The following is a 25,831-nucleotide window of genomic DNA, read 5'->3' as shown; positions in this document are numbered from 1 at the left end:
CAGCCGTCCTTTGAAATTTGTACCTCTTTTGAATTTCGCAACTTGCTTTTCCTGACAAAACGTCTGTACAGAAATGTCCATATAGTTCGGAACATGAGATACAAAAGGGCGTTGCGTCTTTGCGATAGCTTGCAAAACTGGGCCTGGCAGGCAAAATGGCATACGGAACAGGCACGTTGAAAGAAAGGCACACTGAAACGTTGCGGATTTTTGTGAGGGTTTCTGCTTTTGAGAGAGAGAGAAAATCGCAAGCTGGTGTGGAAATGTGATGGGAAGTGAACTGGCGCCTGGTGAAAGGAGGAGCTGTGCAAAACCCAACCTGGCAGGTCCTTCCATCCTCAGGGAGAGAATCCTTCTTGGGATGAGCAAAGCTTTTTGGATTGTAGCTTGGGCGTAGGCTGGTCTGCCTTCTGCTAGAATAACAACAACAAAACAACAACAACAACAACAACAACAACAACAACAACAACAACAACTTATTATTTATACCCCGCCCATCTGGCTGAGTTTCCCCAGCCACTCTGGGCAGCTCCCAATCGAGTGTTAAAAACAATACAGCATTAAATATTAAAAACTTCCCTAAACAGAGCTGCCTTTAGATGTCTTTTAAAGATAGGATAACTGCTTATTTCATTCACATCTGAAGGGAGGGCGTTCCACAGGGCGGGCGCCACCACTGAGAAGGCCCTCTGCCTGGTTCCCTATAACCTCACTTCTCGCAATAAGGGAACCGCCAGAAGGCCCTCGGCGCTGGACCTGAGTGTCCGGGCTGAACGATGAGGGTGGAGACGCTCCTTCAGGTATATAGGACCGAGGCCGTTTAGGGCTTAAATTAAAAACCAACATTAAAACATTGAAACATTAAAATGCAGCCTCATCACAGGAGGAGAAAGGGAAAAAAGAAAGAAGGGGAGGGAATCAAATTGACTCCAAGCCAAAGGCCAGGCGGAACAACTCTGTCTTACAGGCCCTGCGGAAAGAAATCAGATCCTGCAGGGCCCTGGTCTCATGAGACAGAGCGTTCCACCAGGCTGGGGCCAGTGTTGAAAAGGCCCTGGCTCTGGTTGAGGCTAATCTGACTTCCTTAGGGCCCGGGACCTCTAGGGTGTTGCTACTTATGGACCTTAAGTTCCTCCATGGGGCATACCGGGAGAGGCGGTCCCATAGGTACGAGGGTCCTAGGCCGTGAAGGGCTTTAAAGGTCAAAACCAGCACCTTAAACCTGACCCAATACTCCACCAGGAGCCAGTGCAGCTAGAAAAGCACTGGGTGAATATGCTCCCATGGCAGGGACCCTGTGAGGAGCCTCGCTGCAGCATTCTGCACCCGCTGGAGTTTCTGGGACAGCTTCAAGGGCAGCCCCGTGTAGAACGAATTATAGTAGTCAAGCCTGGAGATGACCATCACATGGATCACTGTGGCCAGGTCGGGGCAGGGAAGGTAAGGAACCAACTGCTTGATGCGGCAAAGGTGGAAAAATGTCGCCTTGGCTGTTGCTGTAACCTGCGCCTCCATGGAAAGGGAGGCGTCAAGGATTACACCCAAACTCTTAATGGAAGGCAATGGTACTAATTGGGCCCCCGCAAGAGAAGGGAGTTGCTCCCTCATCCCCATGCCATCCCGACCCAGCCATAGGACCTCTGTCTTCGAAGGATTTAGTTTCAATCGGCTCCCACGAAACCACCCAGCCACAGCTTCCAAGCATTTGGTCAGTGTGTCCAGGGCCGAGTCGGTGTGGCCATCCATCAGCAGATAGAGCTGAGTGTCATCAGCATATTGGTGACAACCCAGCCCAAAGCTCCGGACAATCTGGGCAAGGGGGCGCATAAAGATGTTTAAAAGCATCGGGGAGAGGATTGCGCCCTGCGGCACTCCACACACCAAGGAGTGGCGCAGCAACATCTCCCTCCCTAGTGCCACCCTCTGTCCCCGACCAGAGATAAAAGAGTACAGCCATTTAGGGGGGAAACGCAGAAAATCCCAGGTCCATCTTGACTCCTGCCATTGGAGGTGTCTTGCCCAAGAAGGCGCTCCACGGTCGCTTGCTGGAGGGGGGGGCTTGACCCTTGCTGACCCCTGGGGCCGTCCGTGGGCAGCTGAGTCCCCTCCCCTTTCTAAGAGACAGGACATCTCTCTTCCTCCTGTCAACAAGATATATGCATCTCCCTGACCCCTTGAGGGGCTTTGCCAAGGAGGATGCTTTCAGTGGTGCCGCAGGGTTTGAACTCAGCGGGACCCCCTCGGAAGCCCCTGCGCTGCAGATTCTTACAACCTGACCTGCGTTGCCTGCAAATGTTGTACATCTTATCTGCGCTCCCTGGCTGTGCGCAGATCTATATATAACTCTCCACGGTGGGAGGTATTTTGGCTGATACACTCGCAGCTATGATCCGCGGCGAGAGATTTAAAAATATCTCGCTGAGAGCGCACGGTGACAGAAGCTGTCGAGAGGACCGTGCATGGCAGAGACCGCAGAAAGAGGCTCATGAAAGGGAGGAGAGAGAGCGAGAGAGAGCGCTTGTTGCTATTACTCTCTACATTTGTCTCTTGGATTGTTTGCTACTTTTCTTCCCCTGGCAAAGCTCCTTGTTTTTCTCCTGCCAGAAACGTTTTGTGCTTCCAGTTGGGGGGTGCAGCTGTCTCTCTCCCCCTCCCTCCTAATTCCCACTTCACTGGTTCTGATCTCGGTGGGCAGCGTTCTAGGCAGTCTCTCTGGAGCCAAGGAAGCCCCGAGCCAGAGGAGCGGAGGAGAGGTCTGGGCTGCTCTCGCATTTAGCCAACAGCCAGGGTGGCGCATGGTTTGAGAGGGCACATCCAGTCTGGAGAACCTCTCCACCTAGAAGGACGGATCGGTTTTCTTTCCAGGGAGCTGGGAAGTGGGTCGTTCTGCCAAAGATGGATTGTTTGCATGCTTCAAAGCGGCACATTCTAGGGCATTGGCGTTTGAGGAAACAGAGCCTAGGACTTGCTGATCAGAAGGTCGGCGGTTCGAATCCCCATGATGGGGTGAGCTCCTGTGGCTCGGTCCCTGCTCCTGCCCACCTAGCAGCTCGAAAGCATGTCAAAGTGCAAGTAGATAAATAGGTACCACTCCGGCAGGAAGGTTAACGGCATTTCCGTGCGCTGCTCTGGTTCGCCAGAAGCGGCTTAGTCATGCTGGCCACATGACCCGGAAGCTGTACACCGGCTCCCTTGGCCAATAAAGTGAGATGAGCACCGCAACCCCAGAGTCGGCCACGACTGGACCTAATGGTCAGGGGTCCCTTTACCTTTACCTTTAAGCTCAGATAAATCTAGGCAGAAGGCAGTTGGCAGTTTGGATGCACTGGGAGCACTGGGCGCAACCCTGGAGAGTGCGCAGAGAGAGGCTCAAACTACACAGAATGTTCATCACATGTTCTTTCCGCTCAGGCACCCCTTTTAGTTTGAATCCATAATGCTGTTTGCTTATGATAGTTTTGGGGGGGGGGTCATACACGATCCCACTTACAGTTCCGTTCGCAGCCAAAAAGTTTTGGGGCTTCGTTTCCATCCAGTGCGTGCCCCCGTAGCGTAGCTGAAACCCCATAACGTTCCATAGCACAAATGAGGGGTTTTCGGTCCCACTTTTGTGGTGCTATAGCATAGGGGTGGCCAACTCCCAAGAGACTGCGATCTACTCATAAAAACTGGCAGTGATCTACCCATTTTTGGGGTTTGGGTCAAAGTTGAGCTTTTTTTTTAGGAAGGAGTAAGGCCCATTTTTTGGGGGGGGGGTCGGGTCAAATGTTAAGCTTTTTTTAGGGGAGCCACAGTTGTTCATCTTCTTTGGTGGGAACCAATGATCTACCAGTGATCTACCGCAGACGTCAAGTGATCTACCGGTAGATCATGATCTACCTGTTGGACATGCCTGCTATAGCGTAAAGCAGCGCCCCCTGCAGGAACAATAATGTGTTAACATTGGGGAAGCATTGCAGAAGAAATAAATAGTGCAGAATGATGTGTGGACAGTCCGTTGTAAATCTGCCACATATGCACTACTAATTGCATCCATGACAGGTGGAGGAATATACCTGCAAGATCAAAACCAGTTTGGGGACACCCCCCCAGTCTTTCCCTCCACCCCCAGGGCAACCTCCTGTCTGGGTGATGGAGGGTGTGAAAGTACTGGTTAGAAGTTATGCAAAAAAAAACCCTGAGAATTTGTTAGTGTTACGGCCAGATCCAATTGTGAGGGCACAGAGAGGGATAAAACCATTGGCGTACCTTCCAGTTCTACAATTCTGTATGTTTCTTCAGATTTGGCTCATGTTAGGATCTTGAAACCGAGCCAAACTCATTTCCAGGGCTCCCCGTAAGCTGCGAGGGAAATAAACGGTCCTGCGTCTTGAACCCGGGGCTTCACCTGCCATGAACTCTGGGCCTTGGGCTTGGAGTCTCATGGCCTTAGCCCAGAGAGTTGCCTGCGACTGTGTCTCTGCACTGCTGAGAGCTCTTTTTAAGCATAGATACGTTTTTGCAAGAGAGCCAGTGCAGTGCAGCGGTCAGAGTATCGGACGAGGACCTGGGAGAGACTTGGGTTCGAATCCCCCACTCGGCCATGAAATTCACTGGGGTGACCTTGGGCCCCTCCCTGCCTCTCAGCCCAACCTTCCCCTCAGGGTTGATGTTGTGATTAAATGAGGAGGGGGAGAACCATGTTTGCCTGACCTTGAGCTCCTTGGAAGAAAAGGAGGGATTTAAATGCAATGAATGAATGAATGCAGTGGATGACTGGGTCTCTAGTAAGGAAAAGGAAAGGGACCACGTAAAACGGAAGCGACCCCATCCGTGGTCTAGCAGAGAGATGCTGAGAGTCGCGACGAAGGTGGTTTGTAGGGAATAAATGGAACTGGCGAGACTCTCTTGATTCAGCTCAAAGTTGTGGTCCGATTAGGCACACTCTTGCCTTACTCAAATCCTTGAGGACTCCTTTTTTAAAACATATAATTTTTATTAGATTTCCTGCTTTACAATTTTAAATATGCATTTAAACAACCGTAAAATATCAATGACTTCCCTTCTTCGCTTTCCATGCTTCATTTTGCATACCACAAATCCCTGCATATTTTACATAAACTAAACCATCCAGTATTCCATTATTACATCCATCAAAACTTATGTACCCCTTAATGCTACCAACGTTGTCAAGCGTACACAATCCCCCCCCCCATATTCAATAAACATTTTCCTTGAGGGCTCTTGAGGGCAGCCCCGAAGGTTGAAGGTTCAAATCTTCTTCTGGCTCCCCAATCCAGCTCACTCCATTGCAAGCATGTCACAAACGCTACCAGGGATCTGGGCATCCGTGAAAAATTTGAGGTGGGTGAAAAAAACGACTCCTGGCACAGCCAGGGGCACGAGCTAGCCAGGGCGTGAAAAACGAGCCCAGGGCAGAGTCGGACGAGAACACCTAAGTCGGAGGCCCCGTGCGACACGGCTGGGCACCCACCCCCGCCATGCGCCATCTCTGGAAGTTGTTGGCAGCTGCGAGACCCAGAGCACATCTTGTACATTCCCCTGGCTTCTCCGAGACCGCGATGTAAGCCTCCTGTCCTCAGCCTCCGCTGCAGGAAGGCACGGGATGAGCCGGAGGAGACGAGAGCGGCCGTGGCAGTTTTATGTTCCCCCGCTGGGCGTCTAACGTGGCTGGCACTTAATTATGGTGGCACCTGCTCCTCTCGCTCGGTTTCCCCTCCCCAGAGCGAGACGTCGTGGGCTTGTTTCGCCAGGCCGGAGGCTTTGCCTGTAAACAGGACAGGCTGTGGGGTTTCCGCTCTGCCTTGTCGGTGTAACCTTAGACCCTTCTTCCCAGGCAGAGCTGACACTCCAAAATAATCCCTCTCGTCATGTGCCTCGCCTGAGCTCATCTCCAGAGATGCTTCTGACCTTGTTCACACCAGCGGAAAGGCTCCTTCGCCCGGGGGCTTAGCCCCAGAACTTATTTGCAACGGGAGGGGCTGGATCTGCTCTGTTTAACATAAAAATTAAGCTGCTTCTCTTTCCTGGTTGGCCTGTTAATGTTTGAGTACTGTGGTGAGACTCCCTCTTCTAAAATCTATCTAAGACTAATAAACTTATAATAATAATTTTATCATTTGTACCCCACCCATCTGCTGCCCACCTAGTCCAGCATCCAATTTACTGTGGTTTAGAGGTGGGTGGATCTGTCAATTTAGATTCCTTTCTGTTTCTCATCCCCTACCCCCAATCTTTAGGTTTCCGTATTTGTTTGTGATACTTCTGGTTCAAAATCCTCACGAGAATTCACCAGCATTTCACTGTGATATGTACCGTGGTGTACACTTTTTCTATGCGATTTTGAACGATATACACTTTTTTTTGGTGCAAAATGTTTTCCCCTGCCATAATGCACATTTGTATGTTATTTCCACCAATGCATGCATTCTTGCGCACACTTTCCCCATGTCTATTCATTTTTGTACACATTAACTGGCTTGAGAAATGCACAGCCAGATTTGGAGAAATGCGAGTTTCTTCGGATCCCTATATTTTGTTTCATGTACTGTTTGGGAAGGCACAAAGTGGATTAAAAAGGTAAAGGACCCCTGACAGTTAAGTCCAGTCGCAAATGACTCTGGGGTTGCTGCGCTCATCTCGCTTTACTGGCCGAGGGAGCCGGTGTTTGTCCGCAGACAGTTTTTCCAGGACATGTGGCCAGCATGACTAAGCCACTTCTGGCAAAACCAGAGCAGTGCACAGAAATGCTGTTTACCTTCCCGCTGGTGCGGTACCTATTTATCTACTTGTGCTGGCGTGCTTTCGAACTGCTAGTTGGCAGGAGCAGGGACCGAGCAATGGGAGCTCACCCCGTCATGGGGATTCGAACCGCCGACCTTCTGATTGGCAAGCCCTAGGCTCTGTGGTTTAGGCCACAGCACCACCCGCGTCCCTTCTACAAAGTGGATTGCTTTCCCTTTAAATGAGAACAGCGTCAGATTACTCCATCCATTTCCGTGATGGCAAGCTGGACATGAGCTCAAATGCGCCCGTCCGAATTTGCTACCCTTGCATGGCTGCTGTCACTTCTTGGCCCGCCAGACCTCCAGCCCCAACCAAACAATGTCCCTATGGAGAAATACTGTTTGTTTCCTCCACAAGTGTCTCTAAACAAATTCTAATTCCATAATACATGCAATACCTTTCAGATGCCTCAATCTCAGTAAGGGGAGACTGTGCTTTATTAAAGTCCTCTCTGTATTGGTTCTCTGTAGTACCATATTCCATGCCCACTACCGACCATAGACTCATGGAAGGAACCTCAGCGGTCATCTAGTCCAACCCCCTGAAATGCAGGAATCTCAGCTGAAGAATCCCAGACAGAAGGCCACCCAACCTCTGCTTAAAATGCTCAAGGAAGGAGAGTCCGCCTTCCGAGGGAGTCTGTTCCCTGATCAGCTGGACAGCTCAGTTGGTTAGAGTATGGTGCTGCTGATGATGCCAAGGTTGCAGGTTTGATCCCCGTTTGGGACACTTCCATATTCCTGCCTTGCAGGGGGTTGGACTGAATGATCCTCAGGGTCCCTTCCAACCCTTCTGTGGATCTGTGGTTCTCCTATCAAAACAGCTCTCAGAAAGTTCTTCCTAGCTGGAATCTCCTTTCCTATCATTTGAATCCGCTTGTTCAGGTCCTGCCCTTTGGAGCAGCGGAAAACCAGCTTCTCCACAACCCCATTTGACAGCGCTCCAGAGATCCTGGAAGATGACTCTCACCTCTTGGTCTCCTCTTCTCCGGGCTAAACATACCCAACTCCCTCAACCATTCCTCATAAGGCTCGGTTTTCGTATCAGTAACATGACACAGTCTTTGGGACCTCAGCTACTTCCAGTTGGGCTGAGTGGAGTTTCTGATTCCTCGCCCCGTCTGCACACCCCGTGCTCTGCAGGGCGACAGGATGGCCGAATGTAGCTGCTGGTGGTGGGGGGGTTGAGTTGAGAGCTTACAAGGGAGGGAGACCAGCCACCTTCCTGTGTGCACAGAAATAGCATTCAATCTCTTCTGCAGCAGGATCCCTCTGGATCCAAAATGTTGGGAATATTGAGGGTTAAAGAGACACATGTTTCTGACACTGTGCGTTAAACAATTGGCTCAACTTCTAGAGTTAAGTGGACGTGGGTGGCGCTGTGGGTTAAACCACAGAGCCTAGGACTTGCCGATCAGAAGGTTGGCGGTTTGAATCCCCACGACGGGGTGAGCTCCAGTTGCTCGGTCCCAGCTCCTGCCCACCTAGCAGTTTGAAAGCACGTCCAAGTGCAAGTAGATAAATAGGTACCGCTCCGGCGGGAAGGTAAACGGCGTTTCCGTGCGCTGCTCTGGTTCGCCAGAAGCAGCTTAGTCATGCTGGCCACGTGACCCGGAAGCTGTACGCCGGCTTCCTCGGCCAATAAAGTGAGATGAGCGCCGCAACCCCAGAGTCAGTCACGACTGGACCTAATGGTCAGGGGTCCCTTTACCCTTTACCTTTACCTAGAGTTAAGTACGTAAGGAGGCAAGCAGCTGGCACATGGCTGGCTGGTGTATCAGAGTAGATCTGGTGGGACACACTTTTCGGGGACAGAGGGAGCAACGTCCCTGCCTCCTTCCTCAAAGGCAAGGCTGGAATTAAAAATGGGATTATAACATTGTGGGTGGGTGATGGGGCATATTCGCCATCCTGGCAATTTGTAAAGGAGCCTTGAAAGAGACATCAGTTATCTTAAATTTAGACTCCCAATTTACATTTTTGCAAGAACGAGCTGGAGCTGAGAAACCCAAGGGCAATAGAAACGTATTTCTCAGACCCAGATCCAAAAAAATAAATAAATCAGCGTGAATAGCCTGAAAGTAAAACTGGCCGGGAGCCAGTGGGAAAACCAATTTGGTTAGTGTTTTTCCTCTCCTCCCCAAATTCTTGAGGCTGAAAGGAGAAGAGAGAAGAAAATAAGAAATCAAAAGAGCTGAATTCAGAGGGAGGGGAGAGACATGCGGAAGCCCTGTGTGGGAAAGTTTTATAGTGTATTTCATTTTGTTCCTTTCAATACAGCTGCATTTCTTCCCAAGCACCTAACTTGGATTGCACATAGCATCCTAGAAATAATTGAGTGGACACGATTCGTCTTTTGCACAAGCCCTTGGAAACTGCTGGGACTTGTGCGAGTCTTGCTTTTGGGCCCATGTTGCTTCTAAAGAAGAATAAAGTTTAGGACAACTTATGGCACAAACAGGGAGGTGTTAGGGAGCAAGACACTGAATCCCTAGTTCCTCTAAACTTCCCCATAAGTACATGTTTGAAGTAGAACCACTGTTTGGGGGATGCCTCATCTTAAGACTATTTTGACACGGAGCCTCGGGACGACTGGGCTGCCATGTTTCGGGGGGTTAAAAAAAGCGAGTGGTGAAAGCAGACGAGATTGCTAGCCTGTCGTATCGCTTGCTTGTTTTGTTTTTTTGTCTGCTGCGCGGATGCCTTGGAAATGCAAACATTTCCCTGACTGCAAAGGCATTTCTCGGCTCGCTCGCCATGAGGCCAGCAACGCTGGGATGCTTTGAGACTGGCTGTTCAGTTCGTGGAAAACAGGATCGTGTTTCGCCATGCCTGTCTCTAGTAAACACATTGCTCGCCTTTCTGGAAGCGGCTGTGACTCAATACAAGGCCAACTTTGTACGTTCCGGGGGGGGGGGGGGAGGAAGAGGGGGCGATTATGCAGCGGTAGAGCATATGCGCAGCTTCCAGAAGGGCTCCAGGTCCTCAGTATCTCCAGTTACAAGGCTTGGGGAGGGTCCTTACCTGCCCAAGACCCCCAGAAAGCCACATTAAACCATGCGGAGGTGGAGGAGCCCTGACTGTAAAAGGCAGCGTCGAATGTTCATACTTGGCGGTTTGGAAAAGCACCAAAGTATGTTTGACCTCCTTTGCAGCGGCTCGATTCGGCGTTGCTGGAATTCTGCAAAGTCACTGTCTTCCTTGAGCTTGCTATGAATTGCTGGCTGGCTTCAAAATTCAGGGAAGCAATTTGCACATGTTTCTGCTGAGCGGCCCCCAACATGCCTGTGGGCACATTGAGGGCCATGCTCAGTGCGCACAGTTCCAGTGGTGCGCTGGGGGAAAGGGGCTCACCTTTCCCCCCCCCCCACCCCAAATCCTGAGCTAGAACACCCCCAAGACTCTCCTGCGGCTGCAGATGGATGTCTTGCCTTTGGGGAAATTTTGTGCAATGTTTTAAGACATCATATCTAAAATGAGGCATCCTACGGCTAATGCCCTTATCTTCTGGAAGTTAGGCATGTTTACCTGAGGTGTTTCAGCTGCTGTTACTTATGGGTTCAGGGCAGCAGGGTTTAGTGCTGGCATGGAAAAGAGAATGTGGAACTGAGCCCTGGCTCAAGCTGTAGCCCGGGGTCGGCGAGGTTTACAACATCTGGATCGGTTCACTCCAGCCGAGATCCCTTCATGGACCGGATCGTGCGTGCGCCCGCTATTTCTGGCATCTGCGCAGACACAATTTCTGGCGTCTGAGCATGCGCAAACACAATTTCCAGCACTGTGGAAGCGAGTCTTTGCACCGCGCTGCACCAGTTTAGCACAGCATGCGGGGACTTGACGAGCGGGTGGCTTGGTTCAGGGGTGGCTTGTGGGCCGGTTCAATGCCGTTTACCTTCCCGCCGGAGCGGTACCTATTTATCTACTTACCCTTTGATGTGCTTTTTTTTGCCCTTTGATGTGCTTTTGAACTGCTAGGTTGGCAGGAGCAGGGACCGAGCAATGGGAGCTCACCCCATCGCGGGGATTCGAACCGCCGACCTTCTGATCAGCAAGTCCTAGGCTCTGTGGTTTAACCCACAGCGCCACCCACGTCCCACCTTAACATTGACAAGTGCTTAACCTGGTTAACAATAATGTCTTTGTTTCATTTCCGCAACACCCTGTCCCTGCCAGGTAGGCCAAACAGCCCGTCAGTGTTCGAACGCAGGACTGTTTTGAGACTAAACCTCTGAGACTAAACCACTTCTGTTTGCTTGCTAGGCCCAGTCGGTTCTCCAGAGCTCTCCTCCTGAAATCGCTTCCCAACAGACAGCATTCCTTTTTCGACTGTGGGGCCCAGAACTGAGCAGCAGACTCCAGGTAAATCCTTGCCAGAACTGAAATCTGCAGTGCTGATTAACTATTGCATCTTATGATCTGCATAAGGAACAGCTAATACGATGTATTGGTTTAAAGGCATGAGATACTGGGTTCAAATCCTCACACACCCTCAAAAAATCACCATCTGATCTTGGGCCAGTCCTGATTTTGATCTTGCAGCCTCTCCTACCTCGAAGGGCTGTTGTGAGGCTAAAACAGGCGACCCCTCAGATTCCTGGAGGAAAGTCAGGATAGAACTGCCAAAGACCATTGCATGGCATTATTGAGTGTGGACCTCCATGCCAAACAAAATTCCTTCCTTTAAAAAAACTGCACATCACTGAGAAGGCTGAGAGCAAGAGAACGCATATCCCTGACACCCGACTTTTCCGTGTCCTTGCATCACACACTACTCTCTCGTTTGCATTTCAGTCCAAGGTTGAATGTTTTCGTTTCTGCTGTTCTGGTAGCTTTGTGGCCCTGGCAAAGGTGATTCGGGGTCAGCAGAGTGGCTTTACAATGTGTGTGTACACAAAAACCCTCTCCGAAGTGATGGAGCATTGATTTGTTCAAAGGCTTGCCTTTTTCCACGGCTCTTGTTGCCCTTCCTTTGCTGCCCGTCTCTCTCTCTTCTTTCGCTCTTTAGTAAAGTAAATAATGCATGCAGGATGCAAACGAGGGCTGAAATTTTAGAAGGGCTGACCCAACACATTACTGCAGATCAATCCATTCGGTTACGCGAAGCACTTCTTTAGAGGAGGAAAGGAACTCTGGTGTCGAGAAAAGCTCTGGGGTTTATTTTGGGACTTGGTTTAGCTGCTTCTCCGCGCATCTGAGGCAGAGGGGCGAAGATTCCTCGTCAACAAAACAACAAGTGCCGCCTGTGCCACTGGCCCCATTCCCTCGCGCTGCCCAAATTCATACCTTGGAAACGTTAGGGTGCAAAGCCAGGGGCGCCCCCAACCTTTTTTTGCTCCTGGTGAGCAGAGAATAATCTGCAGCCGGGTCCTGGTATTGTGCATGCCACTTCCTGTACTTCATTGCAAACTTTGGTACCTTACATCACTGAGCATGCCAGCGTATTTGCGGTGCCTTTCAGGATGAGACTTTCCTTCCCTGGGTGGATTTCCAGAACCCTCCTGAGTTTGCTTGTCTGATATGTCCCAAACCTCACTATCCCTGTACCAAACTTGTTTTGCAGTAGGGATGGCGCATTGTGGAAGGCTGCCTGCCTGGGCTGGCAAAATACCAGCACCCCAGCTCCCCCCCCTTTCATAAAATTTATATAAAAGGTAAAGGTAAAGGGACCCCTGACCATTAGGACCAGTCATGACCGACTCTGGGGTTGCGGCGCTCATCTCGCTTTATTGGCCGAGGGAGCCAGCGTACAGCTTCCGGGTCATGTGGCCAGCAGGACTAAGCCGCTTCTGGCGAACCAGAGCAGCGCACGGAAACGCCGTTTACCTTTCTGCCGGAGTGGTACCTATTTATCTACTTGCACTTTGACGTGCTTTTGAACTGCTAGGTTGGCAGGAGCAGGGACCGAGCAACAGGAGCTCACCCCGTCGCGGGGATTCGAACCGCCGACCTTCTGATCGGCAAGTCCCAGGCTCTGTGGTTTAACCCACAGCGCCACCTGCGTCCCCATAAAATTTATACTCGATTGTAAAAAGAAAATATCTGAAACAACCTCCAAATGGATCACAAAAAGATTAAACAAGAAAATAAAGGAAAAATGGCAACAGTGGTTTAAAATATATAAGAAGTTAAAATACTCAAAGCAGGTTAAAACTCTCAGCAGCTTTCTAAGCATTTAGACATTATTGTTTAAACACTAATGTTTTTAGAGAGTGCCGAAAAGAATGCAGCGAAGGGACCTTCCTGGTCTCAATAGGTAGGGAGTTCCAAAGGTGCTGCAACACTGAAAGACTTGAGTTCTGAAGGTGTCTGTGTATTGGGGGAGGGGAATGCATTGCCTCGCTCTCTCTTCTTTATCGTCGAAATTCTCCTGTATTGTCGTTTAAACCCGCTGCTCTCTTTTTCTGATATTAATATTTTATTAGAAGAATTTCCTGTATAAAAAGAAAGTGTGATTAAAAGGATAAGGAAGAAAGAAAAATGCGGATGAAAGTAGAAATGAAGGGGAAATTCTCAATACATATGTGTTTAGTCCCATTACCCTGGTAGAAATATATTTATCAGTAACCTAATATATTCTGTACGGGACGCGGGTGGCGCTGTGGGTTAAACCACAGAGCCTAGGACTTGCTGATCAGAAGGTCGGCGGTTCAAATCCCCGCGACGGGATGAGCTCCCGTTGCTCAGTCCCAGCTCCTGCCAACCTAGCAGTTCAAAAGCACGTCAAAGTGCAAGTAGATAAATAGATACTGCTCTGGGAGGAAGGTAAACGGCGTTTCCGTGCACTGCTCTGGTTCTCCAGAAGCGGCTTAGTCATGTTGGCCACATGGCCTGGAAGCTGTCTGCGGACAAACTCCGGCTCCCATGGCCTATAGAGCGAGATGAGCGCCCCAACACCAGAGTCGGTCACGACCGGACCTAATGGTCAGGGGTCCCTTTACCCTTTACCTTTAATATATTCTGTGTAAAGTCATTCCAAATATTGTTATATTTATCCAAAGAAAGGTTGCATCTGTACGCAGTCTGTTCATACGTTGCTAATATTGTCATGCCATTGATGAAGGGGAATAATAATAATAATAATAATAATAATAATAATAATAATAATTTATTTATTTATTTATACCCCACCCATCTGGCTGGATTTCCCCAGCCACTCTGGGCGGCTCCCAACAGAATATTAAAAACGTGATAAAACATCAAACATTATAAACTTCCCTAAACAGGGCTGCCTTCAGATCTCTTCTAAAAGTCAGATAGTTGTTTATTTCCTTGACATCTGGTGGGAGGGCGTTCCACAGGGTGGGGGCCACCACCGAGAAGGCCCTCTGCCTCCTCCTCTATTCTTCTAGTTCACCAGTTTCAATCTCTTAGCCATCATTACTGGACCCACAGTTCCGCCAGCAGCAACTGGCCTGCCTATCAGCCTTCTCTCCCAAGATCATGAGGACCAGAATCTTGACTTTTATAAAAGGGCCGGTTGTCTGAATGCCGTTCTGTGCTGATCTGAGCTCGTGATGGGCGGCTCTTCCTGTTCCGTCTATAGCTCCCCAGACTCGGGAAGCTAAGATGACGGGGAGAATTGTTTGTCAGAGGCAGACGCAGCTGTTATCTAAGCCCACTTAGCCTCAAAAACAAGTCCTTGAAGAGTCTGCCTGCAGCAGTCTGAATGTTTTCAGCTGTTTGAGCTGCTCCCCGGTCAGACAAAAGCAATCTGTTGCCTGTTCTGTAAAGGGAGGTTTAAGAGCGGAGAGTCTCAAGCTTCGAGAAAGGGGCTTTGGAAACGGAGGGGAGATGATGGTTATTTATAAAATCGAGAACGATGTGGAAAGGATGAATTCTGGGGCCAGTTCTGCTGACTCTCACAGCACCCCCTTGCATCAATCACCCGCTGACTGGTGGCAAGTCTCGGGTAAGCAGGTCCACACTCAAGACATAAACCCGAGGAACGGATTGCCGCAGGCGTGTTGTGGTAGCTGCCGGCAAAAGCGCTTTGGGGGAGAGAAGAAAATATCAGAATGAAGAAAGGATTAGGCAACTTCACAGAGGTTTGATAGAACCTCCATAGCCAGAGGCAGTTGAGCTTAAGTTACCAAACGTCAGGGACAAACACGAGGAGATGCAGGAAAATTTCCTGCAGGCATTTTCTTTATTCTTACTTAAACTGTCTTTGCGAAACTAGGAAGGTGTCTTATAGTGTGTGTGACCATTGCTCCATCTAGTTCAGGCATCCCCAAACTTGGCCCTCCAGCTGTTTTGGGACTACAACTCCCATCATCCCTAGCTAACAGGACCAGTGGTCAGGGATGATGGGAATTGTAGTCCCAAAACATCTGGAGGGCCAAGTTCGGGGTTGCCTGATCTAGCTCAATATTATGATATGATACGATACAATACAATATCTTTATTGTCATTGTCCCATACTAAACAATGAAATTGAAAAATCTGCATAAGACATTCCAAAACCCCTAAAAACTCTGACACCCCATTTTTAAATACAATATACTCCCATAGAGACTCCTTAAAACCAAAATTGCATTTGATTGGAAACTGTTTCTCAGGTGGCTAGTCCTAGTCTTTATAACCCTGTACTTTCTTCCAGAAGGCAGAAGCTGAAAGAGATCATTTCTGGGGTGCGCACTATCCTGTCCTATCTCTGCAGCTTTCTTATGGCACCTGGAAGCATAGATTTGATCCAAGGTGGGAAGAGTGCACCCAATTACTCTCTCTGCTGTCTTTACAACCCTGGACAGTATCTAGCCTGACTGACAGTGACTGGCCAGGTTTTCCGACAGGGAATCCAACCCAGAGACCACTGAATCGTAGAACTGTAGAGTTGGAAGGGAACCCCGAGGTCATCCAGTCCAACCCCCTGCAATGCAGGATTTCCAGCTAAAGCATCCCTGACAGATGGCCAGCGGATCTCTGCTTAAGAACCTTCAGTGGAGGAGAGTCCACCACTTCCCTGCTTTCCTGGCTGGGGCTAAAGGTTGTTGTATCCCACAACTGGATCACTGCAATGGCTTGGCTTCCCTTGGGCTCAGTCCAGAAGCTGCAGTCAGTGCAGAATGCTGCAGCGTGATTGCTGACAGGAGCGAGGTCTTGTCCACATGTGACACTTGGGCTCAGATTTGTGACTGGGCCAAGTTCAAGTGCTTATTCTTAGTCTATAAAGCCCCTAACAACTTGGGGCCAGTTAACCAGCAAGATCTCCTTTCCCCATATTTTCCCCACTCAATCACTTCAGTTGGAACAACTGGCCGGATAATCCTTGCTCCGCTTTTGTAAGAACTCAGTCTTGTAGCACCTTAACTTTGGAACTCCCTGCCTATTGATATCAGGGAGGCCCTTTCCCTGCTCTCTTTTTGGCGCCTGCTAAAGCATTTTTGTGAGAGCTGGACCATAAAGAAGGTTGATCGCCGAAGAATGGATGCTTTTGAATTCTGGTGCTGGAGGAGACTCTTGAGAGTCCCATGGACTGCAAGAAGATCAAATGTATTCATTCTTAAGGAAATCAGCCCTGAGTGCTCACTGGAAGGACAGATCCTGAAGCTGAGGCTCCAAGACTTTGGCCACCTCTTGAGAAGAGAAGACTCCCTGGAAAAGCCCCTGATGTTGGGAAAGATGGAGGGCGCAAGGAGAAGGGGACGACGGAGGACGAGATGGTGGGACAGTGTTCTCGAAGCTACGAACATGAGTTTGACCAAACTGTGGGAGGCAGTGGAAGACAGGAGGGCCTGGCGTGCTCTGGTCCAGGGGGTCACGAAGAGTCAGACACGACTAAACGACTAAACAACAACAACAAAAGCATTTTTCTGTAGGCAAGTCTACCAGATGTTCGGAAAGCTGATGCCCTCTTTAACCTGCTTTTAGTCATTTTAACCTTTCAGATGTTTGGAATCATTGCCGTCAATTCTTCCTTGATTGTAGTTTTATCATTTCCTCTGTTTGGTGAACCGCTTTGCACTCAAGGGGTGTATTAACCTTCTACGAAGCAAACTGATGTTTGTAGGGCACCAGGTTGGGGAAGCTGACCCCCTTTGCTCACGCGCCTCCTATTCCTAGAGGGAGACGCTGGCTTTCCAGCAAAGACAAACAGAGGTGGAAACCTGATCGCTCCTTGTTGCCGCATGTGGCTGCTCCGTGACCCGGGGCCTTGCCACGCTCGGCTCCATATACGGCCCGGAGGAGCGAGACGATGCGGAGGCTCTGGGAACGAGAGCGCAGTGCTGAATACCAGACATACATTAAATTCTTCCCGGCTGCGCTTCCCCCTCTGCTTCCCCATTAATTCAGAACATGAGCAGGGTGTCGCAGACAGAGAGAATCCAATGTTCCGAGTGTCACCTCCAGGGAACACTTAACTCCTGAGCATGTGTGTGCTTTAAAAAACAACAACAGTCTCCTGCATATTTGAAGGCCAGATTGTCCCCAAATGCCCAGGGGCTTCTTGGCACACCGTAGGCAGGTAGGCTTTTTGGAAAGGATTGTTAACGGAGAAATCTGAGGGCTCCCTTGGACAAAAAAACAAGGACACCAGCCAGGAATACCAGAGCAAAACAGCAGCCAGTAGGCTTGGTCTTTCTTGAAGACTGTCTTGACAGGACTCCCACCTGCCACCAGGTGAAACAAAATGGAAGCCCAGAACAAAAGAAGATCCCAACTTTTATCAGTTACTAATCCCCCAAACTACACCCCTAGAACTACATCACGACTACATCATTGACACATCACAAAAAGGAGGGGTTGAGGGAGGAGTTGTGGAGGTAACCTGAGTATCTTGTCACCTGGCTGGTTCCTCCTTTCCCCCTCCCCATGAGTCATTTCCAGAGGACAAAGGGGAGCTGGCAGTTTCCTGCCCCCAGAAGGAAGATCTGATCATTGCCCTTTGTTCCAGTCTGTGTTGAATCCACTCCCATATGCAAGTCCTTTGTGACCTTGATGGTCTTCTGTCTGGGACCATCAAGGTTGTCATGCCAACTGGGTAGGGCTCCTGTGTATGTGCTGGTACGGTTAAGGGATTATGGCCGTCCTGTATCAAACCATCCCCCTTTGATAGTCCTTCCTTCATGAAGTAAAATAAAAGTGGACCGGTGTAAATCCGATGTAAGGTTGTTTTACTATGAATTTATAACAGAAACGTCACGTATGTCGTGTGTGTGTGTGTGTGTGTGTGTGTGTGTTGTGTTTGTACAAACTGGGGGGTTCCTACAACAGGATGAATTTCGCTCTCTTTCGCTGTCTGGCTCTGCACCATCCCTAGTCCTCTCTCCTCGCTCCCTCGGCGTCCTCTCATGGGCAGCTGCCAGCAGAGGGTAAAGGGAGCCAGTCAGCAGGAGATATCTGCTCAGAAAGCCCCAAGCTGGCCATCCAAACGGAGCCCTGCCAAATCAGGACAGTGGTCCATCCATTCCAGCATCTTGTTCTCGCCGTGGGCAACCAGATGCCTCTTTTGAGAAACCTGCAAGCAGGACCCGAGTGTGACAGGGACTCTCCGCTCCCCTTGGTTTTCTAGCAATGGGGATTCAGAAGCGTCGCTGCCTCTGACTATGGGTGCAGAGTGTGGTCATGGTGGCTCCACTGCAAGGAGGACGGGGGCAGACAGGAAGAGTATCCATACTGGACAGGACCTAGCTGTTGTTGTTGTTTAGTCGTTTAGTCGTGTCTGACTCTTTGTGACCCCCTGGACCAGAGCACGCCAGGCATTCCTGTCTTCCACTGCCTCCCGCAGTTTGGTCAAACTCATGCTGGTAGCTTCGAGAACACTGTCCAACCATCTCGTCCTCTGTCGTCCCCTTCTCCTTGTGCCCTCCATCTTTCCCAACATCAGGGTCTTTTCCAGGGAGTCTTCTCTTCTCATGAGGTGACCAAAGTCTTCGAGCCTCAGCTTCATGATCTGTCCTTCCAGTGAGCACTCAGGGCTGATTTCCTTCAGAATGGAGAGGTTGGATCTTCTTGCAGTCCATGGGACTCTCAAGAGTCTCCTCCAGCACCATAATTCAAAAGCATCAATTCTTTGGTGATCAGCCTTCTTGATGGTCCAGCTCTCACTTCCATACATCACTACTGGGAAAACCATAGCTTTTACTATACGGACCTTTGTTGGCAAGATGATGTCTCTGCAGGACCTAGCTAGGAAGGGGCATATAGAATCATACAATGGCAGAGTTGGAATCATAATTTATAATAATAATAATTTATTATTTATACCCCACCCATCTGGCTGGGTTTCCCCAGCCACTCTGGGCGGCTCCCACCGAATATTAAAAACAATACAGCGTCACACATTAAAAACTTCCCTAAACAGGGCCGCTTTCAGTTGTCTTTTAAAAGTAAAATAGTTGTTTATTGCCTTGACATCTGCTGGGATGGTGTTCCACAGGACAGGCGCCACTACCAAGAAGGCCCTCTGCCTGGTTCCCTGGAACCTCACTTCTCACAGGAAGGGAACCACCAGAAGGCCCTTGGAGCTGGACCTCAGTGTCCGGGCTGAATGATGGGGGTGGAGACGCTCCTTCAGGTATACAGGACCCAGGGTAATCTATGCCAACCCCGTGCCATGGAGGTGTCACAACAAAAGCATCGCTGGCAGATCTCGGCACACTAACTCCGGCTTCCATCTCCGGGGGAAGCGGGTTCAGGTGCTGCTCCCCTCTGCTTGAGAACTTGGTCAAGGCCTTAAGAGGACCGGCACAGCATCATCCTTCGGTGAGCAGATGAGAGAGAGGGAGGGAGGGGTGGTGGCCAGCCCCTGCCCGTTCCAAAATCAATTGAGGAAGGAGCAAAGTGTCTCATTACCGTCTCTCATCCCTCCTGCAGCAACAATAGGTGGTGAAATTGTGAGAGGAAATTAATCACGGAGACCAAACCCTTATAGCCTCTGTGTTTTCCCGGAACCGTGGAAGGTAATTAGCAGGTCTGACTATCCCCTGGGTTCAATACGAGATTAGCTGTGTGACGTAAATGGAGGTGGCTTTCTTTTTTGTTTTTTTGTCCTTCTGGGGTAAATTTGAAGGAAAGGATTGCTGCAAAATTCAGCGGTGTTGATTCTGATTTAACCTTGCAGGGAGGACTAAAAAAAACACAATCCCATATATCTGCGGCAATTAAAAATTTAATTCAACCTGCCACTCGAAATCTTGTTTTCTTATGAATCATCCCTTTAATTGAATATGGTGAGCTTGGGGAACCTTAATAGCAAGAAAAGGTGTTTTGTTTCGGCCTGGGCCAAAAAGTTCTTGTAGGAGACAAGCCTCGTAGGCTCAGGCAACAATGCCAGAGCCAGTTAAATCTCTGTTATAACATTGGTAGCCACTGTTATAACATTGCTTACCTCCACGGCCAGAGGCAGCACTGCTTCTGAATACCATAGAATCTCAGAACCGTTGAGTCAGAAGGGACCCCCAACGGTCATCTAGTCCAACCCCCTTTGGTGTGGGAATCACAGCTAAAGAATCCCTGGCAGATGGCCACCCAACCTTTGCTTTAAAACCTGGGGGGAAAGAAACCTTTAAAAATGGGCATAATTGTGTAGGCCGCCTGGTTTTTCCCGGCGTCTCCAAGCGCAAGGCTTTGGGGAACGGCGGAAGGGGCGGATGCCCCCAGAGGCAGATATATCTTGGTCCCCCTCCTCAATCTGAGACCTGCGCCTGCTTCTGTGTAAAGGACCTGTGCTGCCTCCTTCAGCCGCTGCTGGAAAAGCCAGCCTTGGGGGTGGTGGCTGCTCTGGGTAGCTTTAAAAAATGCACCAGAGGAGCTTGCTCTCCTTGCAGCTGTGAGAACCCTTAACAAACTACAATTCCCAGGATGCTTTGAGGTGTGTGTGTGGGGGAGGGAGAGCCATGGCTGTCTATAGCAGCCTGGTGCTGCTTTAAATGTGCAGCGCAGCTGGGACTTTGGTTTAGACACCACCTCCCTGCTTCAGCTTCATGTTACCCCCCCATTCTTTGTCCTGCGATTTGGCTGACATTAAGCAGATTTATAGGGGGCTGGAGGGGACTCATGAGTGTTTTTTTGGGGGGCTCTTAGCATTTTAGTGCTGGAAGGAACCTCTGAGGTCCTGCAGACCAAACTACTACTAATCGGGGGGGGGGGGATGGGACACGGGTGGCAGCAGCGGCTGCAAAGCAGCTGAATGGGTAGAGAGGAGAATCCATCATAAAGTATGTCAAAGAAAGTTAATATTTACCTAGAGTTAAGTGCGATGATTTTTTTTTTTACTTATAATAAAATTGAAATTAAGGACATATTGATTTTCTATATATTCCCCGTTAAGTGGCATCCTTCAAATGCCATATCCATAAATACGAATAAGGTTTTCTGATTCCAATTTTCAGGTAAGATTAGCTTATCACCGAGCGCACCATCTGCTATGTGTTATACTTCACATTTACATCCTCTCTGGGTTATTAACATAATTGAGCTGCTTCAGAAACAATATATATATATATATATATATATATATATATATATATATATATATATATTCACTCATCAAACAGACGCCTTTCCCTCCCTGGCAATTTGTCACTTGAGGCTTTTTAACTTAATGTCCCACGAGTCTTATTTATTATCTTACTAAAATTGGGAGGATAAATTATTAATTTGTTCTAGGCGGGGAGGGCGTCTCTGCGCGCGTTGGGTGCTTGCCGATAGGTGCCAAAAGAAAAAAGAAAAATCAACTTGGAAATACTTTAAGGACTTTCTACTTTTGTTCTGCCCTGCAAATAAAACAGTCAGGTTGTTAAAAAGAGACGAAAAGGGTACAGCTTTGAAAATGGGCTTGCTTCACTTTGCTAAGATGAAAAAAAGAAAGAAAAGAAGGGCAAACATTTTTTTTTTTAAAGGCAGGAAGGAAGCCCCAAAGCTGGCTTGCGGGTTTCGAGTTTGCTCTGAATGAAATGACTGCTAGTTTCGTTTTAGGTCTTATCCCCTGTGAGGGAAGCTTGGGAAAAATCTGTAGGCTGGACAGCCCCGGTTAAAAAAGTTCAGCCAACTAGAACTACAGTCGAAGTCTTTCCAATGTGTCTGGTCGTTCTGGTGGGCAGATTTTCTGATATAAAATTGGATGCACTTTGAACACCTGAAAAGAGAGTGTGTGTATTTGGTGTGTTGCAATTCAGCAAGGACCATAGCTGTCAACTTACAGATTTGAATATAAGGGACCAGCAGCCTCGAAAATAAGGGATCAGCAGCCAAAATAAGGGATTTTCTGGGCACAGGTATGTTCAACTTCTGAGCCCCTCCGAACCAAAGGCGGAAAGCCCAGCCAGTAGCCAAACGAAGCCTCAAGCGGTGGTTCCCACAGCGCAGCAACCTGGCAAAGGGGATGCAGCAAGGAAAACCACCGTCACCTCTCCGCTGGGAAGCGCTGAGCAAAGGCGAGTCCCCAGGCAATGCGGCTGATTTGATTGGCACAAGGCATGCAAGCTCCACCCCCCAGTTGTTCTTAGACTCCTTATTGGCTGAGCATTGCAGCCAAGCAACACAGTTGGAGCCTCCCTCCTCCCTGGCCGGCAGGGAGGGAGGGAGAGGAGCTGCTTCCTTTGAAACCCGAGAAATTTAAGGGACATCATCAATCCGGGACAGCAGTGGGATACAGCGTTGGGATAAGGGACTTTCCCGCCAAATAAGGGACGGTTGACAGCTATGGCAAGGACTTCCTGCCCTGAGAGAAGATCCAGCCTCCTGCATATTTGGCAGATTGGGGAGTTTCTCTCTCTTGGAAAAAAAAGATCAACCGCCAGAGTCCTGGATTTGCAACCAGGAGAATCCTCAGGGCATTTTGCTGCAACTCTGTATTGGGGTTTGTGGTGTAGCCGAACACATACTGGCACCTCAGAGGGCAGAGCCCAACTCATGTCCCCTCTCCCCTGCCAATAAGGTGAACATTCTGATATTCTGCAGGGAGGAAATAATAATAATAATAATAATAATAATAATAATAATAATAATAATAATAATTTTATTTATACCCTTCCCACCCCAGCCAAGACCGGGCTCAGGGTGGCTAACACCCGATATAAAAGCAAATTGATTGAAATACAACTTAAAAACAAGATTAAAATACAACATTAAAAGATTAAAATACAGCCTTATTTCAATGGAAACTCAAATCAAAAACTTTTTTGGGGATGAAAACATCGTCTTCACCAAGGCTGACTTAGGAAGGGGGTTGAAATTAAAATTGTCACTGTAATAATGCAACATTACAAAGATGTATTGCAGAGTTGGAAAATGTTCAGAAGAGGGCAGCCAAAATGATCAAGAGGCTTGAGGGTTGCAGCGTTTGGGACGTTTCAGCTCAGAGAAAATGTGAGGAAGAGACAACACAATAGAAGTTTATAAAATTCTGCATGGCTTGCAGAAAGTAGGCAGGGAGAGCTTTTTCTTCTCTCTCTCATAACACTGGACCCTGTGAAGATCCAATGACGCTGAACTTTGGAAGATTCAGGACAGAAAAAAGGAAGTCCTTCTTCAGGCAGTGTATAGTTACACTACAGTGATACCTTGGGTTAAGTACTCAATTTGTTCTGGAGGTCTGTTCTTAACCTGAAACTGTTCTTAACCTGAAGCACCACTTTAGCTAATGGGGCCTCCTGTTGCTGCTGCGCCGCCGGAGCCCGTTTTGTGTTCTTATCCTGAAGCAAAGTTCTTAACCTGAAGCACTATTTCTGGGTTAGCGGAGTCTGTAACCTGAAGCGTGTGTAACCTGAAGCGTATGTAACCCGAGGTACCACTGTATGGAACTCATTGCCACAGGAGGGAGTGAGGATCACCCACCTAGATGGCTTGAAAAGAAGATTGGACAAATTCATGGAGGACGAGAGGGCTATCGATGGCTGCTGGCCGTTAATGGCTATGCTTTGCCCTCCATAGTCAGAGATAGCAATCTTTCTGAATACCAGCTGCTGGAAGCCACAGGAGGGGAGAGTTGCTCTTGCGTTCGAATCCTGCTTGCAGGTTTCCCATGGGGGCATCTGTTTGACCACTGTGAGCAGCTGAATTAGATGGCCTGATCTACCAGACTCTTCTTATGTTTTTATGAGGGAGACATATTTGTGTTTGAGCATTATTGGGTTACGGCAGGGGTCAGCAAACCTTTTCAGCAGGGGGCCAGTCCACTGTCCCTCAGACCTTGTGGGGGGGCTGGACAATATTGTTTTTGGGGGAAAGAATGAATTCCTATGCCCCACAAATAACCCAGAGATGCAGTTTAAATAAAATGACACATTCTACTCATGTAAAAACACCAGGCAGGCCCCACAAATAACCCGGAGATGCATTTTAAATAAAAGGACACATTCTACTCATGAAAAACACACTGATTCCCGGACCGTCCGCGGGCTGGATTTAGAAGGTGATTGGGCCAGATCCAGCCCCCGGGCCTTAGTTTGCCTACCCATGGGTCACGGGTTCAATCACAACACTGCAAAACTCGTCACCGGAAAAAGCAGCCAATTACTAACCCAGAAACCGAAAGTTAAGACTATGTGGCCAAATTTCCCCCTTGCTATGGTTAGGAAATTCTTGCCATTGACTTCAGATCGTAATCTAAGCACAATTAGAAGCTTGCAGTCAAGGAATGGTCTCAGCTCTTCATTTCCTGTATACTCTTGCTTTCTTCATTCCATCGACAGCTCTACTTCAGCCACCTTCCCTCCGGGCCTTCTAACCCCTGAGCGTTCCTACTTCCTGGGCGACTTTTCAGGTCTCGGTCAATCTTTGCCCGGTGACTGCGTGGGATTTTAATCCCTGCCAAACTGACAAGTTTCACTTCCCTCTCAGAAGCTGGGCTACCAACATTCCAACAGCTTTCCTCTGTAAGCAGCGGAAGTCTTTGTGAATGCATCAGGCCAAACCACAGTTAAAGAAGCATAACTTCGGTTTATTGGGCGATGACTGAATTGACTAGGCACTGGATTTGACTAGGCACTGGACTTTAAGAAATGTATACTGAATATTCAGCCACTTATTATTGAGGGGAAGTGCGTGGAACAAGTCTCGGTGTTTCAATTTATGGGAATGGAGTTGAGAGATGACCTAACCTGGGGAGAAAACCGCAAAGACCTGAGGAAGAGAGCACAGCAGAGGTTATATTTTCTGAGAATCCTCCAGAAAAATAATCATTCAAAGGACCTGTTGATGGCATTTTACCATTGTACTGTTGAGAGTGTATTAACTTATGGTATGTGTGTGTAGTTTGGGAGCTGCACGGTCAGGGAAAAAATCAATGCTGTCCAGGGTTGTAAAGACTGCGGAGAGAATAACTGGGTGCACTTTTCCCACCTTGGATCAAATCTATGCTTTGAGGTGTCATAAGAAAGCTGCAGAGGTAGCACAGGATAGTGCACACCCCGGAAACGATCTCTTTCAGCTTCTGCCTTCTGGAAGAAGGTCCAGGGTTATAAAGACTAGGACTAGCTGCCTGAGAAACAGTTTCTATCCAAATGCGATTTTGATTTTAAAGGCAGGGTAAGGAGTCTGTATGGGAGTATATTGTATTTAATTATGGGGTATCAGAGTTTTTAGGGGGCTAACCAGGCTGGGATAGCAGGCTTGTTGGTTTTTGAATGTCTGATGTAGATTCTCTCAATTTTGTTGTTCTGTATGGGACAATGACAATAAAGATTATTGTATTGGATAGCAAATCAGATTTGGAGGTGGGCTTGCAAATCATGGTTCAATGTGATGTCTGAATATTGAGACACGAATTGCTGGCCAGGAGGGAAACAGAAACGCATCTAAACCATGGGTTGTCTCCACAATGCGAAAACATGGTTTGGGTACTAAACGGGGGCTAGTGTAAACCAGGCTTTGGCATGATGGCGCTGTTGAACCTCCATGTTGCGGGTGGAGAACATGTGACCTTCTAGAGGTAGCTTGACTCCAACTCCCATTAGACCAGACCAGCACAGCCAGTGATCTGGGGTGCTGGGAGTTGGAGTCAAGCAACGTTTTGAGACCACAATTGCTATATTGATACATACAGAAGTGGGAGAAGCCATCTCAGTTCCTACAAGGTCTTCCTTTCAGCAAGGTTGGAGAGA

General features: G+C 48.7%; 1 protein-coding gene across 4 annotated transcripts in view; it reads left to right on the top strand.

Annotated features, from left to right (window-relative positions):
• Positions 1–25,831, top strand: part of LPP (LIM domain containing preferred translocation partner in lipoma) — a 300,501-nt gene that overhangs the window by 62,189 nt on the left and 212,481 nt on the right. For all 4 annotated transcript variants that reach the window (XM_083612854.1, XM_083612851.1, XM_083612852.1 and 1 more), the window contains one exon: positions 11,046–11,144. The gene's annotated coding sequence lies outside the window, so the exon portion shown is untranslated. The remainder of the gene's footprint in view (positions 1–11,045; positions 11,145–25,831) is intronic.

The sequence above is a fragment of the Podarcis filfolensis genome (genome assembly GCF_964270895.1).
Source record: "Podarcis filfolensis genome assembly, chromosome: 5".
Classification (NCBI taxonomy): Eukaryota; Metazoa; Chordata; class Lepidosauria; order Squamata; family Lacertidae; genus Podarcis; species Podarcis filfolensis.
The sequence above is the reverse complement of the archived record's forward strand: the minus strand, read 5'-3'. Positions and strand labels throughout refer to the sequence as shown.